The 18,125-nt window shown below is 50.8% G+C and overlaps 1 protein-coding gene across 3 annotated transcripts in view; it reads right to left on the minus strand.

Moving 5' to 3' along the window:
- The window catches only part of KIAA1211L (KIAA1211 like), a 141,692-nt gene extending 127,556 nt beyond the window's left edge, over nucleotides 1-14,136 (minus strand). Inside the window, exon 1 of one of the 3 annotated variants that reach the window (XM_030827228.1) lies at nucleotides 13,462-14,136. The gene's annotated coding sequence lies outside the window, so the exon portion shown is untranslated. The remainder of the gene's footprint in view (nucleotides 1-13,461) is intronic. The other 2 variants (XM_030827230.1, XM_030827229.1) reach the window with 2 other exon arrangements.
- Between the last annotated feature and the right edge of the window lie 3,989 nt (nucleotides 14,137-18,125).

Below are 18,125 nucleotides of genomic sequence, written 5' to 3' on the forward strand. Positions count from 1 at the left end.
CCATGAGCGGCACAGGATGCCCGGAATACTCCCCAGGGAAGACCAGCTCAAGCACAAGCTGCCTATGACGCCATGCAGCTCCAATTAGCTTGACACCTAGCTCTCCCTCACAAGGGAGCCTAGGCCAAGGTTCCCTGCAAGACAGGGCCACGGAGGGAAGGACATGCCTGCAAGGGTCCGAGAGCTTCTTGTGAGGGGCCAGGGAGGAGAGAGGGGTCTGGGGTGTCTCACGATCCCTGAGCAGACAAAACAACTTGTATATTTCTAATGCTGAAAGCTCTGCCAGGCTAGCCAATGCTTGGGGTTACTTTTAATGCCTGGAAGCTAAAAAGAAATGCAATACAAAATTCAATAAAACTGAGCAGCAATTCACTATGAGAGTTTAGTTATCTGAGCCTACTACATCTTTTAAATTTATAGGCCGGGAGTGGTGGCTTATGCCTGTAATCCTAGCACTTTGGGAGGCCGAGGTGGGCAGATTGCCTGAGCTCAGGAGTTCGAGACCAGCCTGGGCAACACAGTGAAATCTCGTCTCTACTAAAATACAAAAAATTATCCAGGCGTGGCGGTGTGCGCCTGTAGTCCCAGCTACTCGGGAGGCTGAGGCAAGAGAATCACTTGAACCCAGGAGGTGGAAGTTGCAGTGAGCCGAGATCATGCCACTGCACTCCAGCCTGGGTGACAGAGTGAGACTCTGTCTCAAAAAAAAAAAAAAGAAAAGAAAATTGTGATCATGTTTGGTTACCTCTTTTAGGCTATATTCTGCTAATTCATATTATTTTTAAAAATTCATGGGGAAAATGGTACTTTGTCTCGTAGCTGGAGTGAAAGCCTCATCAATTGCAGAAGCACTGTGGTCCCAGGGCACCCCCTAATGGAACCTACTCAAATTGCAAGCAAAGTACCCAGGAAGAAAAAGCAAATTGTGAAAGGAGAGCCTGTCATACCCACTTCTTTGAGAGGCTACAAATATTAATCATCCAAACACAGATCCTTATTTCTTTATATGTGAATCCCTGATGTACATGCACTATCTAGAAATGATATCAATACTAGGTCACATATTTATACAGGCTATTATTTCTCAGTATGTGTCAGATGTTGATGTGATTAATAAAATATGACACCTAGACAAGTCTCAAAATTCACAGTGCCTGTCTTTTTGCTGATATGCATTTTTCCTACTGATGAATTGTGAAAAAATAGTTACTGTCATATGAAAAGTTTCTCAAATTGTTCAATATTACAAAGGGAACTTCATACTCAGAAAAACTGGGAACTCTGGCTTTAGGGCAGAATTTCCAGCCTTTACAAAAGCAAACACCATGGCAGGCCATCCTGGATATTGATCCTTGGAGGGAATTTGATGGGAATTCCACTTTAGTTGACAGTGAAGAGCTTAAGCCACAAGTTTGTACAAAAGACCATGTGTCCATCAGAATAGCAAAGAACTGTTGTAGTATTAACATGCTATTACAACAGAAGTGTTTATTTAGGAATTGGGGAGAAACAAGAACAGATGATGTTTGGGAAGTCTCTGCTCCTTCAGTTAATCATGCTGGCACATGGCGAGCAGTTCACTCAGGTTCACCTCAGGAGCCAGAAGACTCAGATGCAGCCACTCTGGTGCCACGTGACCACTGACCAAGTGCAAGTCAGGATCCTCCTGGCAGACCCTGGGCTGGAGCTGCCAGCTCGGGACCCCAGCCCACCACGTCAGGGGCTTCAGCAACCACCTCCCTCTCTGCCCCACCTTGGTCTCCTGGGCTGGGGACAAGCAAGCCACTTTCACCTGCCTGAACTTCAGTTTCTTCACCGCAAAACAAAGATAATCATTTCTGCTTTTAATTAGTGGGGTAATACATAAGGCTATAATATATCCCTTAAGTACCTAACAGTGCATGGAATACAGCTCATGCTCAGCCAACCACGGAGCCATTCCCATCTCCCTCTGCTCAGCTTTTATTCTCACAGACAGGAGCCAGTTGACCTTTACTCCTTCAGAAGGTGAAGAAGGACTTAACAGCCAGGGCTAATTATGTGCTCACGCTGGGCCCAGCAACGTATGCCCCACAAAACATGCCTCCCCTAAGGGACCCCCCCAAGGGCATGGCACCCCCAGGCATGGCCCACCTCCTCCCTCCTACTCCTCCACCTCCCATGACCCAGGGGCCCTGTCCAGCACCTCCACCCAGCAGGTCTTATTCCATTTTAACCAGGAATGCCTTAGCCCCCCAAAAAGGGGGTGCTGAATGAGGTCTCATTATAATAAAAATGTTGTTTCCAACTTTCTTGGACATCAGTTACAGCATCTCTGCCATTTCCACACAAATGCTTGCCTTTCCTTCTCCCTACAGCCTTAGGAGGCAGGTGCCACAACCTCACAGAGTGCAGAGGAGGAAAGTCAGCCCAAGGCTGCACCTGAGGCCACCTAAATAGCATGGGGTCCCGCCAGGGTGTGGTCCAGGACGACCCAGCTCTCAGCCTGTCCCTTTCCTTCCCCTTCTCTCCTGTGGAAGCTGCTGCCAGTAGGGGCTGGGGAGAGGCAGGAGGGAAGGAGGAGGGAAGGAAGAGGCTCTTGGCTGGACTCCAGCCAGGGTCCAGTCCCAGGTGGGACTTCAAGGAGGAGGAAGGAGCTGACCAGGGAATGAAGGGCCCCTCCCTTGCCTAGGCTCAGCCCCAGGCCCTGTGCACACTTGGAGGAGGAACTTGCCCAAGAGTGTTCACTTGCATTAAGTGAAACCCTGGGTGGGTTACCAGGACACTTCCTGACACTGTTTCCAAGTTCTCGGCTCCAGACAGGTTAAAAACAAGGTGACAAGGAAAGGACCCTGGGTTCAAATCCCTGCATAACTTGTCTGTGCCTCATTTTGCTCTTCTGTAAAGTGGGGATAAAAACAGTGAGAGGTGAAGCAATCATGGCAGCCCCTGTGTGTCAGCTGAATAGCCACAACAGTACTGAAACCAACAACCACACAGCACACGCAGGCAGAGGGGCAAGGCATCAGGGTTCACCCAGAGGAACAAAGGCTGCATTCATGGGGAGTGCACCTCGTGAGGGAAGCGGGATAAAGGTGTGGGCTCACAGCTCTGGCTCACCAGCTATGCAATCCTGCCAAAGTGACTTCACTTTACTAAACCTGGGTCTTCTTACTTATAAAACACACAGGGTGACTGCAAGGATTAAATAAGATGAAAAAGGTGAAGTTACCCAAAAGGCAGGGCAATGCTCGACAGGTGGAAACAGCATCAAATCTCTGCGCTGGAATGGACTTCTCTTCTAAACATACACATGCACACACACACACACGCACATACACACACTTTATTATTTAAATTCACAATATGGGGTGGGCAGGAGGGAGAGGTTATGCATTAGGCAGCCTGGATTATCCAGTATTTATATGCTACTATTTTTTTTACAATTTTTAAGATCTCATTTTATATGGTTAGAAGAATGGAAAGAAAAACCGCTGTAGCTGGTAAAATAATTATTACAGTTTACTTCATAATACACAATCAACGCTTACCCCTCGAAATTGAAGAAAACCAGCTGTTACATATAAATCAAATCCTATTTTTAATTCACAAAGAGAAGGTGCCATAGAAACCTAAGGTGACTCATTTGGTACATGTGAAATCAGTATGATCTTCTCTTTTTAAAGAAAATATGGGTTCCCCGGACAGGCCTAATTCCTGGATGGGCTAGAAGCATGAACCACTGTACCCTCCCAGGATTAGAGTGGGGAAGGCTGTCCACTCTACCTCAACTTAAAGGGGGCTGGGCACCTTCTTTCTATCCCCTCCCGCCATCCTCTTGGGAGCTTGCAGGGCGGGGAGCACCAGGCCATTTTAAACAGTCCATCTCTGAAGGGGTGACACTTACTGCTGGCTCCCAAGAGCGTGCACCATGAAGCAAGTAGCTGCCCCCATGGTCTCCAACCCTTGCAGGCCCCCAGCTGCACTTGGCGTCGCTAAAGACAACGTGTCTCCTGGAACCCTTCCTCAGCAATGTTCTCTCTGAACACAGAAAATACAATGATCCACTCAGAGGGGCAGCTTGGAACTCTACAGACACCTGAATTCACAGTAATTATGCACAAAGGCCTGTTTGAAGAGGCAAAGAGAAATGTTCATAAACTGAATGCGAATCAATTATGACTCATGAAAAAACATTGCCTATTAACTTAGCAGTGGGTTAATTCCTGCCTCCTTCCCACACCTGCAGCGAAGGGTTGCTCGGCATTGACTCAACACGACCGGGAAAGGGGCAGAGAGAGCAAAGATTCTCCAATGTCCAGATAGACTCACCAGACAGCCCCTCGCAACCCACCCAACCTCTCAGCTAGGGCGGGCCTCCAGGGATTCGTTTCTAAGTACTTGGTTTGTATGCAAGGTAAATCTGCAGGAACTATTTTCATGTGGCTTCCCCTCATTTCTCCACCTGCTTTGAAAGTCAGGCTAGGAAGCATCCAATCTGACTTCCAGGAGACAGCAGGGAGGGAGGCTTCAGGGCTCATGTCAAGAGGCCCCACTATGGATGTATCTGGTTTCCCCTGTGGACGGAGGCGGAGGTCACAGAGCCTCCTCCACGGCTCCACTAATGCAGAGCAGCAGGTGGGACTCTCCCTGGTGCGGGTGGACGGTGGGAGGTGTGAGGCCTGAAGCCACCAATGACTCCCTGGCCATGCTGGAGGCAGGAGTTACCGGCAGGCCAGCTCTGCAGTGTCACTCTGCGGTGGTTCCTGCACATGCGGCCAGGGCCCAAGCTTGCAACAATTCTGTGGGTCCTGAATTCCCTGCACAAAATCCTCTTCCGCCTCAGCAAATGAGAGTGAATCCTGAGTAACACAGATGCTGCCAACCAAGATTCAGGAAATCTTGGTAAAGACTCATCTCTTGGGAAAAAAAAAAAAAAACTCGGTGTGAAAAAATTATTTCAGGCAGGACATATCAAAGAAGGAGTCTGGTATATACACAGGAAATCTACTTAGGAGACGGTACGCAAAGGCACTGATCAGACAAACGCGCAAAAAATACAAAAACCCATGATGCACAAAACATCACAATTTTAAATGACAAACGGACAAGGATGTGTATCGTCGTGTTACTAACTGGCAAATGGTTGAAAATGACTTAATTAAACATCCATCCCAGAGAAGCTCGAAGACTGGAACCTACCCCTGCAAGGGAATTTCTTGCAGCCCTGAGAATGGATGCAAATGAAGAATATCTAATAATCTAGTAGTGTGGAAAAGAGGCTCAACTTGTACCATTCATTTTGAAAAGGTAGCTCATGGCCAGGTGCAGTGGCTCATGCCTGTAATCCTAGCATTTTGAGAGGCTGAGGCAGGTGGATCACTTGTGGTCAGGAGTTCAAGACCAGCCTGGCCAACTTGGTGAAACCCTGCCTCTGCTAAAAATACAAAAAAAAAAAAAAAATTAGCCAGTCATGGTGGTGCGTGCCTGTAATCCCAGCTACTCGAGAGGCTGATGCAGAAGAATCTCTTGAACCCGGGAGGTGGAGGTTGCAGTGATCAGAAATGGCGCCACTGCATTCCAGCCTGGGAGACAAAGCAAGACTCTTTCTCAAAAAAAAAAAAAAAAAAAAAAAAAGGCAGCTCAGAAAATACAGACATCACCCTCTTTGGGGTAAGTATGTGCATTAGCGCATATACGTTTGTATGTAGAGTCAGTATAGCACAGACAGAAGTTCAGAAGGCTCTGCCCCAAATGTTTTCAGAGATCCTCTCCTGTTCCGCCCCCAGGCTTGACGGTAGAGACAGTTACTGCAGCACCCGGCCTCAAGCCACATAACACTGTGGCCAAAGAGCAGCCTGACTGAGGTGAGGGAAATCTCAAGTCTGTTCAGAGCCCCAGACAGCTGACCAGCCTTCTCCGTGCTAATTGCTGGGCCCTCTCTGCTGGCTGGCCTGGCCATGTCCAGTCTACAGGGCTTCCTCCCCTACCGAGGGTCCAGCTACTCGAGAGGCTGACACGGGCCCACAAAATTCACTCAGTCATTTCTGTTCTAGAATACGGTACCAGAGAAGCCCCCCGCACCAGCACACCTCAACTCAAAGACCTGTTTTGGCTCACAAAGGCTGTGAAGAGAACAAGATAACACTGGCCGAGCCTTACAAAGCGAGTGACTCAAACCTTCAAAATGGTTGTATTTGTCTATAAAAATGCCATTTTCAACCAGAGAGCATACTGGAAGCACTAACACATGACAATTTCAGAATGTGATTTCCAATGGAGCTTGTAGCTGACACCCAGCAACCGTCCAAAACCACATGGAATTCGGTTCCTGTAGAAATGAACACAGCTCAGAGACTGAATCACCCAGCCCCATGGAGAGATGTGGCCATTTGACTCAGACCTCAAAGGAGTGGGTCTTGTAACTCAGACCTCAAGGGAGTGGGTCTGACCCCTGAAAACACCCCATTTCTTCTCCCTCCTCAGCTCCACTGGCCAAACTAGTGCTGCAGATTCAAAGTCACAAATCTTCCATGCAGAAAAGATCCACATAAAAGTTCTTAGTACCCCTCCTTGGGGAAGAAAGGTCAATAATTAAGGTATTAAAGCAAGATCACAGAAACTCTGGAGCCAGGAGAGAGGTGTTCAACCCAGGTTAGAAAGCAGGCGAAGAGGGGAGATGGGGCTTCAGAACACTTGCGGTATTTCCCATGCCGCCGGCACAGAAGGGAGAGAACCCAAGAGCCACGGTCTGTGCCGAAGTCCTTGGACCTGGTATGGCCCCTCTGCCCACTGCACCTGCTCCCTTACCTGCCTGGTGCAGATCTTGCATGTAGTCGCGGAGTTGTAATCAGACCAAGAGCTCAGAGAGCAGCCCAGTATGCCCCAGCCTCCAAGCAGCATCTACAGTGGGACAGGTGAGCCGCCTCCCTGGTCACGTCTGTCCTGAGGAGCCAGGGGAAGAAACCATCCCTGAGCACACAGTTCGGTGTCTGTGGATCTGAAGTGAGTGTAAGCAAAGCTTCGCGAACTTCTACAGACCCACACCTGGTCCCAGAATGCCCCAGGCATGGCAGGCTCCCCCAACTAGATGGGACGATGGCTTCAAAAAAATATGCCTAATCTCAAAACCCATTCTCAGGGACGAGTTTAGTGTCTTCCATAAGGGGCATTTGTTAAATCGTTTGGGAACATTCAATTCTGAAGAAAAAAACAACAAACGCAATGGGTGAATCTCACAGGATATGTCAAGTAGAGATAAATAGTAAGTAGAGCAGGTGTGTATCAAACAGAGGAGGAGATGCGAGCTCTAAGACACCTAGTACTCATGAAGCACCACATGGACCCCAGGCAGCTGGGCAGCAAAGACTCACAATACATTCGACATGGAAAAGGTGCTCGATACCACGATACATTCGTATGCACGGGACCAGTTACCCAGATGAACCTGATATTCCCTCAAAATTCGCTTCCCCACTGGTGACCCAATTCTGGTCCTCTGAATCCAAGGCTGTTCAACACACTCAGTAGTGAGCCCAGACGTGGCAGGGCAGAACCATCCCTGTGTCTCTCCAACAGGACGGGGCATGTGTCTTGGCCCAGGGCACCTCCCATCCGTGGCCCCCCGGCAAGTGCTTCAAGTCAGGTCCTTCTCCTCACACATTAGTGGGGAAGGCGGATGCTGCAGAGCAAGATGGGACACACGGATGCTTTCCAGCTACCGCATCTCCGTCCCCACCCCCTGCACCGTGTCCCCTACCCCATCCCCGTCCCCACCCTCTGTCCTGTGTCTCCTACCCCATCTCTTTCCCCACCCTCTGTCCTGTGTCTCCTACCCCATCTCTTTCCCCACCCTCTGTCCTGTGTCCCCTACCCCATCCCCACCCTCTGTCCTGTGTCCCCTACCCCATCCCCGTCCCCACCCTCTGTCCCGTGTCCCCTACCCCATCCCCGTCCCCACCCTCTGTCCCGTGTCCCCTACCCCATCTCTGTCCCAACCCTCTGTCCCGTGTCCCCTACCCCATCCCTGTCCCCACCCTCTGTCCTGTGTCCCCTACTGCATCTCTGACCCCACCCTATCCTACCTATATCACCTACCCCATCTCTGTCCCACCCCTGTCCTGTGTCACCTACCCCTCTTCCATCCCCGCGCTTCTCCCTGTGTGTTCTAAATCGCATCAAGGTTGTTCCCCACATGAGAGCGTCCACCGGCAGCTGTGCTCAGGAGCACTGTGTATGGCAGCTCATTTTCCTTAAAGGCCATCAGATCTCAGATGTGGAAGGACCCTTTATTGCTTTAGGGAACATTACTAGTGGGGGTCCTAACTGGTAGTTATAACAAATGCCCTTTCACCTTCTTACGAGAAAGACAATAAGAGAGTAGTATCTATAAATAATTTATGGAGCATTTTCTATGTTTGTCAAACAGCACCTCATGTAATGCTCGTGTGTGTGTGTGTGTGTGTGTGTGTGTGCGTGTGTGTGTCTACCACCCCCCACCCCATCTAAGGGGTGACTGAGGTTGCAGGACTTCTAAGTGGCACAGCAGAAACCAGAGCTTGGGCTGGGCATGGTGGCTAATGCCAGTAATCCCAGCACTTTGGGAGGCCATGGTGGGTGGATCACTTGAGGTCAGGAGTTTGAGACCAGCCTGGCTAACAAGGAGAAACCTCGTCTCTACTAAAAATACAAAAATTTGCAAGGCGTGGTGACAGGCACCTGTAATCCCAGCTACTCAGGAGGCTGAGGCAAGAGAATCCCTTGAACCCAGGAGGCAGAGGTTGCAGTGAGCAGAGATCGCGCCACTGCACTCCAGACTGGGTGACAGAGGGAGACTCTGTCTCAAAGAAAAAAAAAAAAAAAGAAGAAGACACCAGAGCCTGACTCCCCTGACCTTGACTGGACCAACTGCTTTAAAAAGAAGGCAACCTCCCTGACATGTTCCCCTCCCACATATGGGGCAGTGTTTCCGAGAGTAGTTTCTTAGGAACTGCACACCCCACAGCTAATGGTTCTGGTGCTTCCCACAGACATGAGAATTTGAGGGCAGAAACCATGGAGAGACTGGTGTATGGATCTCAGAGGTTAAGGCAAATATTTCTGGAAGTTCTTTAACTACACACATAGTTAAAAACCAGCCCCACACACCACAGCCAGGAGGAGGCCTGAGCAAATAAATACCTTTCCATCTGCACTTTTCGAAACAATCTTCCATAATTTCCTTTCACAGATACCCAGATCATAAGAAAAATGTCTGAGAATCCTTCCTACCAGCAGTCTCCTCCAGAATGGTATCTGAGCCTGAGAAAAGCTGGGGGCTGATGCTGCTAAGGGGGTGCCCTGTTACATCACACGCCTGTCTTATCATTTCCCATCATTTCACTGCTAAATTCATTGGGCACTGACAGAAACAGCATCTCTTGTTCATTATCCACTTGGCTCAGGATTATGGGTTAGACCCGCTTAAAAGCAATACAAATATCTTCAAGGTAATTTGTCAAAATCATAAATGTGTCTTAAGGACTCTTAATCTGACCTAAAGGTTTGAAATTATTTTCCAGACACAGAGACCTAGAAAGAGCATTAGTTGATGAGAATTCTCCTGATTTCCATTCAGTTTGGGGAAAACAAAAGGATTTTGAACGCTGGCTGTCTGTGTTGTCCTACCCACAGGTGACACCAGCAGTACCAGTGTTTGCAGGTATCTAGACAACGGAAGAGATCAGTGCGACACCAGCCAGTGTCAAGCCACAGGTGGGCCTGTGAACACCAGGCCGGGCCGGCCTGTCTCCCTTTCAAAGGTGGTTTTCTTGCATCTGACATCCGTGTGGCCAAGTTGTTACTTTAAGTCCCACCTCCTCCAAGAAGCTTCCCCTGATTACCTCCCCTTCCAAATCCAGTGTGAACTGAGTGTGAACTAAATCCAGGGCTCGGGCTTGCAGGCGCAGGCTTGACAAGGGCTCATCTTATTCACCAGAAGCAGCAATTATGACTTGGACCTTTCCGGTTTGCAGTGAGTGCCAAGCACATGAGGGGTTGCTCTGATGATGAAGCAGCAACAGCATAAATAGGAACGGTGGTTTGGAGGACGCCCATCCCCATGACAGTGGGCCGGGCTGCGTACACAGAAAGCCATTCGATCCCCCCAACGCCGCTGCCAGCTACTCCTTCCTTGCCTTCTCCCAGTCCTGACTGAAGTCTCCAGCAGGCCCGACAGCTCTCCCAGTCTTTTTCAGGTAATAAAAAGGCCTAGCAGACTTTACCCAGGATAGTGGTGAATACAGAGATATTTTAAACTTCCTTTTATGTATCAAGGGCAAAGCCTGGAAGCTGGAGCCCAGAGCTCTCCCCAAAGCCATGATGTGCAGAGGACGGAAGACAGAACCTAAGAAACAGCCCTGCCCCACAGGTAGAAAAATGCCCTCTGGGTCCAGGACATGAACCCAGGCACTAAGCACCTACCGCTGTGCACCCCGCCTGGAGGGGCAGGAGTGGGGCTGAGGGGGTGCTCTTGTCCTGCTCCCGTGGGAACTCTGGGAAGGCCGAGCTCAGAACAGTAGAAATGGAGGCCTAGCACGGCTCCGCACAACCTGGGCGGGCTCCCAGGTGCCCAATAGGGGCCCAGAAGAGACCTCAGAGCATGGGGACCTCTGGGCCAATGCAAGAGCCAGGTCCCCGCTGTGGCTCACCCTGGGGACACCAGCTGGACAACGATGGAAATGTGAGCTGGAGGCTCTGTGTGGAGGGGAAAGGGACTCACTGGGGCACCACAAGAGGACCAGATGACCAGTCAGGGCCACTCCCCTCAAGCTCTGATGGGACTACAACCCTCTCCTGGTGCCCAGGGGTGATTTGTAGCGAAAAGGAGTCCCCGAGGAGTAACTTGGAGAGACTGGGAGACTGACTCTCCAGGGACAAAGCTACCTTTAAGCTAAATACTGACTGAAATAATACCATTGAATTAGGCTCTAGAAAAACAGAACCATGCACTGGGAACTGAGTATACCAAAAAGGGAACCAAGGGACTTGACTAGGGACAGCAAAATCAAGCTCACTTACACAAAATTTTGCACCCTTCCACAATACACCCTGGGCAGGTTTCCACCCAGAGAGTCCACCTGCAACACAAGCAGTATTTATGTGCACAACAAGCAACTGCACGACAAGGCACGGGGCCAGCCTGCAGGGGAAGAGCCAGTGGCTGCAAGGTAGCTAAGTCAAATCCAGGCCCACCAGGACATCACAGAAAACCCGCCCTCCTGGAAGCCTGGTACCTTCACATCTATTCTCTCATTTAACTGAGAGCATCCCAGAGGGCTGGCCAGCTGAGTCCATTTCAGCTGCTATAACAAAATACCATAAACCGGGCAGCTCATAGACAACAGACATTTATTCCTCGCAGTTCCGGAGGTTGCAAGTCCAAGATCAAGGCACTGGCAGGTTGGGTGTCCGGTGGGGGCCAGTTCCTCATAGAAGGCGCCTCCTCGCGGTGTTCTCACATAGTGGAAGGGAGGAGCAAGCTCCTTGCGCTTCTTTTATAAGGGTACCAAGCCCATTCATGACCTATCACTTCCCAAAGGCCTCATCTCTTAATACCATCACCTTGAAGTTAGGAATCCATATATGAATTTTTGGGGGGACACAAACATTCAAACCATAGCACTATCACTGCTCTCATTTCCCTGAATGGTGCACTGAGATTGGTCAAGATTCATCTTTTTTTTTTGAGACTGTCTCGCTCTGCCGCCCAGGCTGGAGTGCAGTGGTGCAATCTCAGCTCACTGCAATCTCCACCTCCCTGGTTCAAGCAATTCCCCTGCCCCAGCCCCCCGAGTAGCTGGGATTACAGGCGCGCGCCACCACATCTGGCTAAATTTTTTTGTATTTTTAGTAGAGTCGGGGCTTCACCACGTTGGCCAGACTGGTCACCAACTCCTGACCTCAGGCAATCCACCTGCCTCGGCCTCCCAAAGTGCTGGGATTACAAGTGTGAGCCATCGCGCCCCGGCCAAGATTCATCTTAACTAGCCCAAGAGGGCCAAGCAGAGCAGTGATCCCAGTAGGACAGCCACCCATTAGTGAGCCCCACATGCCTGATCCTATGCAGTAGCTGAGCTGCACAGCATCCATGGATGGTACACTTTATTTTATAAGTGAGGAAATAGATGCTTAGAGAGTAAGAACTTGACTCGCGGAGGAGGTCCAGAATTAGAGTCAGGCAAGCCAGGTACTCACTACAGGCACAAAATTGAAGGCAGTACCAAAAATGCAGTCAGATAAATGCCTTATTACAATATTTTAAAACATCAAAACAAATACAAAAATCCGTAATGTACAAAATCTCACACTTTTAAATAAAGACAGGATCAGTGTTCCTGATTTTTCCTCTTGCCTCAGACTCCAAGATGCCACAGCATGGGGGCAGAGCCCAGAAACCAGCCCAGCTCAACCTTCTCCACCAGCTCCAAAGCAGGGACGCCTGATGTCACCACACGACACTGTCTCTAGATATCTTTCTCCTCACAATTTTATAACCCCAATAGGTTCTTAGGATGACCACAGTGCTCCATTATTCCAGGTGTGCGCCCGTGGGACCGATCTCCAGGGAAAATACCAGGGGTCTACACAGATTCTAGTCTATGGTATATGCAAATGAAGGAAGCCTGTAGGCTCCAATAACCTAGTAGGATACTTTAAGACCAGTTTGGGAAGGTGTGAGCTGGCTCTAAAAGGGTGACACAGCTGCCTGTCTTCCACTTGGATTTCCTGGCCCAAAACTGTCAGGAGGACCTGATATCAGCCTGCAGGCGGCTTGCACCTACACGGAGTCAAATTCACACAGCGGCACTGCTTCTGACTTGCATTTCAAAAGCAAGCGACTATTATGCTCTGATCACATGTGAACTTCATGCCAAAGCTTTGCCTGTGATGAAGCTTCTGTTCAACAAATATTTGTTGATTAAAAATGTGAACACTTCTTAGATCAACTCCAGAATCCCTCCCGGGTGGCATGTAATCAAAGCCTAAAACCTGTTAAATAAACCATCACCTAAAGCATAAGGCAGTTCGTGAATGTGTCCACTCCTTTCCCCTGCAACGGCGTGTGGAGACAGTGGGCATAAAAAGACCTCGTATGCTAACAATTTCAACCTAGCAGGACCTTCTCTCCCTCCTCTTTCATTTTCCTGGCGCGTGAACTGCTGGTTTTGCCTCACAATGGAAAGTTGGGTCCAGCAAAGTGAGCAAAGGGAAACTTTGGGCACTTGCACGAGCGCGTCCGGCTCCCCCTCGGCCCCAGGAGCTGCCCAGGGCTTCAGCGGCGGGGGTGGCGCCTCTCCCGGTCCGAGGGGCCCCTGGCTTCACGGCCTCTGCCCTCGACCCCCTAGCCCCGGCCCGCGACACCTCCGCCCGGTGCCCCCGCGCCCGCCCCCTCGTCGACCCACGCCTGCCTTGGGCCAAGCGATTTCAAACCCCTCGAGGTACCTGGCACAGGAGCGTGGCCCGGGCTCGGCGAGACGCGCAGAGAAGGGCACCTTCCGCTGGGTGCGGCGAGCCGGGGCTGCTCCCGCCGCTGTGCGCCTCTGGCCCCCGCCCGAAGCCGCGGCGACGCAGCAGGTGGCCGCGCGGCCTCCAGACAGCCCGGGTCTGCGGCCAGAGAGCGGGACACCGGCGCTGACACTACCCTCCCGCGGCCGGCCCGGCCCTGCGCCCGGCGCGCTCCCAGCTACCAGCTGCAGGCGCGCCGGCTCGGCTCGGCTCCGCTCGGCTCGGCGGGGGCGGACGCCGCTCAGCTCCACTCGCCGGCCGCCGCGCGCACCTCCCCCGCGGCGCGCAGCTCCCAACGCCACCTCCGCAGCTGGCCCGGCGGAATGGGGCCGAGACCTCGGGGCTGCGGGTGCAGGCGGCGGCCTGGGCCTTGGCCGCCCCGCGGGAGGCGGGAGGGCGATCGGGGTGCGGGGAGGGCGATCGGGGTGCGGACCCGGCTGCCCAGCGCTCCCTCCCAAGCCGGCGCCGCTCCCAATCCGCCTCGGCCTGTCCGCGCAGCGGCGCTGTCGGGGCTCCGGGAGGGCCGGGGGGCACCGGAGACCCCGAGCGGGCGGCAAGTCAGTCCGGGACGGGCCCAGGGCGCCCGCGCGCGCCGGGGAGAGGGACCCGGGACTCCAGGTCACCTCCGGATCCGCCCTCGAAGTCGGTGGCCTGCGGCAGGCGTGGGCGCCGGGGGAAGGAAGTGTGCATTTGAATAAAAGTAAAAGTTTGTTATTGTTGTTTTGTAACCGTGTGGGTCCTGAGCGTCTCCAGGCTAATTAGGGAAGCTGCCGCCCCGTCTGGAGGTGATTCATGGGTGTGACACTGGCGAGTGTGGGAAGAAACGCAGCCGATACCGTCTCAGCTGCGCTCGCCTTTCTTTTTTTATTTTCTGTCTTTCTTTCTTTTTTAAAAATCCTTTTTCTTGTAAAGATAGGGCTGGTCCATTTAGGGAGACCGCGCACGGAGGGAGATGCCTTGGGTGGTCGCCCAGCGAATCTCCTCCGGAGCCCGAGCCGCGGCTTCGGTCTGCGGATAGCACAGCCCGGCGACCCAGTCCTGGCCTCTTCCCCGGCGGTGCACGCCCCGGGCCAAGCAGGCTAGAGGCACGGGAGTTGCGTCCCCGCGGGGAGCCCAGGCCGCGACGAGTCCGCAGGGGACGCCTTCAGCCCGGGCTGGAAGAGATGATGCTAACGTCAGACGGGGACTCTCGGGTGTCACCCGACGCCAGAATGAGCGGCGAGGTCCACATTGTTTCGAGGGGATCACGCGGAATCTGCGATACTCCACTGGACGCTGGGTCCGACGGTTAGCGCCGCGCACACTGGAGGCCTGGAAAAGCCGCTCTGCTCTGCCGTCGGAGGCAGAGCGGGCCTGGACCCCGGAAGGAGCTCTCTCCACCTGTGGCTTTCAAAGGGATCAAAATCCCAGAAGAAGAATCGACGGAAACGAGGCCCAAGACAGTTTCCCATTTACTTGGGCATATCAAACGAAGTTTCCTTTTTGAATTTTTAATGCTATCCCTTGGGCACAAGCTATTCACTTAAAAGCCTCTTTTTATGGTTAAGTGCTTTAAGTTCCCTGTATGAAAAGAACAAAAATAGTGATTCAGCCTTATAACCCCCCAAATTAATAACCTGCATTCACAATGAACGGGTGACTCATGACAATCAGAGACAACGAGTTTGTTGGGTGCCTGTGTGTTCGTTTTTTTCAAAATCTTCAAACTAAACTGAACAACTACAAAAAAAAAAAAAAAAACTATACTCCCCTCTCTCCTCTCCCACCTTGAGCCTCTGCTCCTTGCTCTTCAAAATCATGTTAGTTTTTGCTGCTGTAACTACTAAATATTTATGGACTCCATAAACTGCCTTTCTACCTAAGAATTTCGTTTCCAGGATATCTTAAACCTCTGGCTTTATTTGTATTCTGTGGGTGGCTTTTGAAGTTCCTGGAGGTTTTCAGAAGACAAAAACCGAGGTTCCTGGTGATTAGTTAAAGCCGAGAACATGGTGGGGAATTTTGTGAATATAGAAACTCAAAATAGAAACTGGTGGGGAATTTTGTGAATAGGTTGGGAAAATGGAAAATTATCTGGAGCCTGGTAGAGCAAGCACCTTCATGCTTTAAAAATGTGGAAAGGAACAGCGCCCCTTCCGTACCCCTGGGACTTTCACCTTCCGGTGAGAGCTCTGGTTCCCAGGGCCCTGCCAAGTGGCTGGCAGTCAAGGAGGCTCTTCCCCTCCTTAATGCCTTTTGGATCAAGCCGTGAAGCCAGGTTGAGAAAAGACTAAAATGTTCAAGTAAGGATTTATCAAAGGTGCAAAAGAAACATAGACCCCGCATAGCGTTTCAGGCAGCCTCTGCATGAACAACCAGAAAGCCAAGAGCATGGGGTTGGTTGTTTTTTGAGGCTCCAGAAAATCTCTCAGCTACCCCTGAACACAACCCTTTCAGAGAAGGAGAACCTCATTGACAAGCCAAAAGAAAGAAGACCATGCTACTTCACTGGGAACGTGCTTTTATCAAATACCAGGCACTGATCTAAGCCATTTACAAATAGTCACTCATTTAAATCATCCACCTGCCAGCAGACCCTCTGAACTAAGACCTGCCATTACCCTGATTTTGCAACCGCGATGCTGCTATTATCTCCATGCGGTAGATGAGGAGACTCCGCATGAGAAGGGCAAGTACTGTGCCCAAGGGCATGCAGATAGTAAGTGTCAGAGCTAGGGTCTGAACCCCTAATCTGCACTTAAGGCTGGGCAAAGCTGCCTTTCTGAAAATGATGTCTACCTCTGCAAACTGAAAATATTTTTTAGTTTAGAAAAGAAAAGAATATCAGCCCTTCCATACTCAGGGAAAGGCGTCTTTTGGGATCTCAGAAAGCAAGAGTATTTACACTTTTGATATTTACACTTAAAAATATTTACATTTGCTTCTTCACTCAGTTATTCCCAACACCATCATCATCGTTGCTAATCATCAGTCCTGAATCTTCACTTAGTCAGACCAGAGGCTGGTAATTGACGGGGTGAAGATGACGAAGTCAAAGGCAATGTGCATTCTAACCCAGGATGGTAGCAGGGACAATTTTCAGGACAGTGTTCATCCCAGGGTTCTGCTTTTGGGTCTTCACAGACACTCAATCTGCTTGTCTTCACTTGGGTTCAGAAAATACAGAGCCCACAGGCACAGACATCCCTACCTGGGGAGAGGATTGGAGTCAAGGGCCAGTCAGGAACCAATTAGGAAGAAACAATATCTCAGCAGGCCCATTGCCCAGGTGAGCCTTGGTGGCAGAGGTCGAATTGAGCTGCCTCACTGCCAGAGGCCACAGGGACCCTACTCCTGATGGGCTCTCTGCAGGTTGGCTGTCCAGCAATACCCAGATCCCAGCCACCATCCCTCTCATCCTCCTCCAGCAATAGGGATTGGACCCTGTTCTTTCCCTGTTTCAAAACCCTTCCCTGCAGTTAGGGTGAAATCCAGACTCCTTAAGAGGACCACATCTCTTGGGCTTCCTTTCAGTACCACCCTCTGCTCCTTCCATTCCAGCCACACTGGCTTTCTTCCAGTTCTGTGAACACCCCAAGCTTCTTCCTGCCCTGAGGGCTTAGCCCAAGCTGCCCCCACCCTTCACCTGGCTGATTCCCACTAATTTTTCAGGTCTTAGCTTCAGTGATACTTCCTTTGGTCTTTTTTTCCTGACCTGTATTTGCCTCCTGCTCCTCTTCTTTAGAGAACATATTACACTTTGGAGTGGTTTATTTTTTATTCCATACTGGAGTCCCCCAACAGTGCACAACCTCCAGGAGGGCAGGGTCTGTATCGGTGCCCAGCACCTAGCACGGTGCTGGTTTACAGTAGCTGCTGGATGAATATTTATTAATCAATGAACTTTCACCATGACCTATCATGACCCTGAAACTGATGAGACTGCACCCACTCTCTCTTCCCAATTCTTTTCCACCCTAGTCTTGCTCCCGTTGTTTCCTAAACTTCTGCTCCTCCCCCATCCAAGGACTTTCTGCTCCGACTCTCATTTCTCACGAGTCATCTCTCTCCAGCCTCCACCCTGCCTAGCCCTGGGCCTCATGGTCATCCCTTGACTGCTGTCTTACCAGCACCCCCCGTGCGCTCATCCCTTGGTTCCCCACCACCACCACACCTTCCTGGTTGAAACCCCAACCATACACCAGCCTCCTCTCTTCCTACACAAGCCCTTTTGTGCTGCCAAGGAAATTCACAGAACCATGCAGACCTAAACCACAAAAATACAGTCTCTACCCACACTTGGGCCTTACTACTTTGAGCCCATTAATGCCTAGTGTTCCATCATTGGAATGCTAAGCTTGTGGGAGTTATTTGCATCCTACTGCTCAAGGTCATGGCCAAGGTCTGATTTTTCACACAAAAAAATTGCAATCTCCAGCATAAACGGGTCAAACATTCTCTGAAAAACAAACAGGATGGTACATAAAATAAGAAAGAAGGAAAGATCACCAATAATTCCAACCGCAGAGGTAATCACTGTTGGCATTTTATTGTTTTTCTTCCAGTTTTTCTTTTTCCAAAAAAGGGATTCAAGCTGGCCTGCAAACTCAAATGGCTTTTAC

The sequence above is a fragment of the Nomascus leucogenys genome, chromosome 14 (assembly GCF_006542625.1).
Source record: "Nomascus leucogenys isolate Asia chromosome 14, Asia_NLE_v1, whole genome shotgun sequence".
Classification (NCBI taxonomy): domain Eukaryota; kingdom Metazoa; phylum Chordata; class Mammalia; order Primates; family Hylobatidae; genus Nomascus; species Nomascus leucogenys.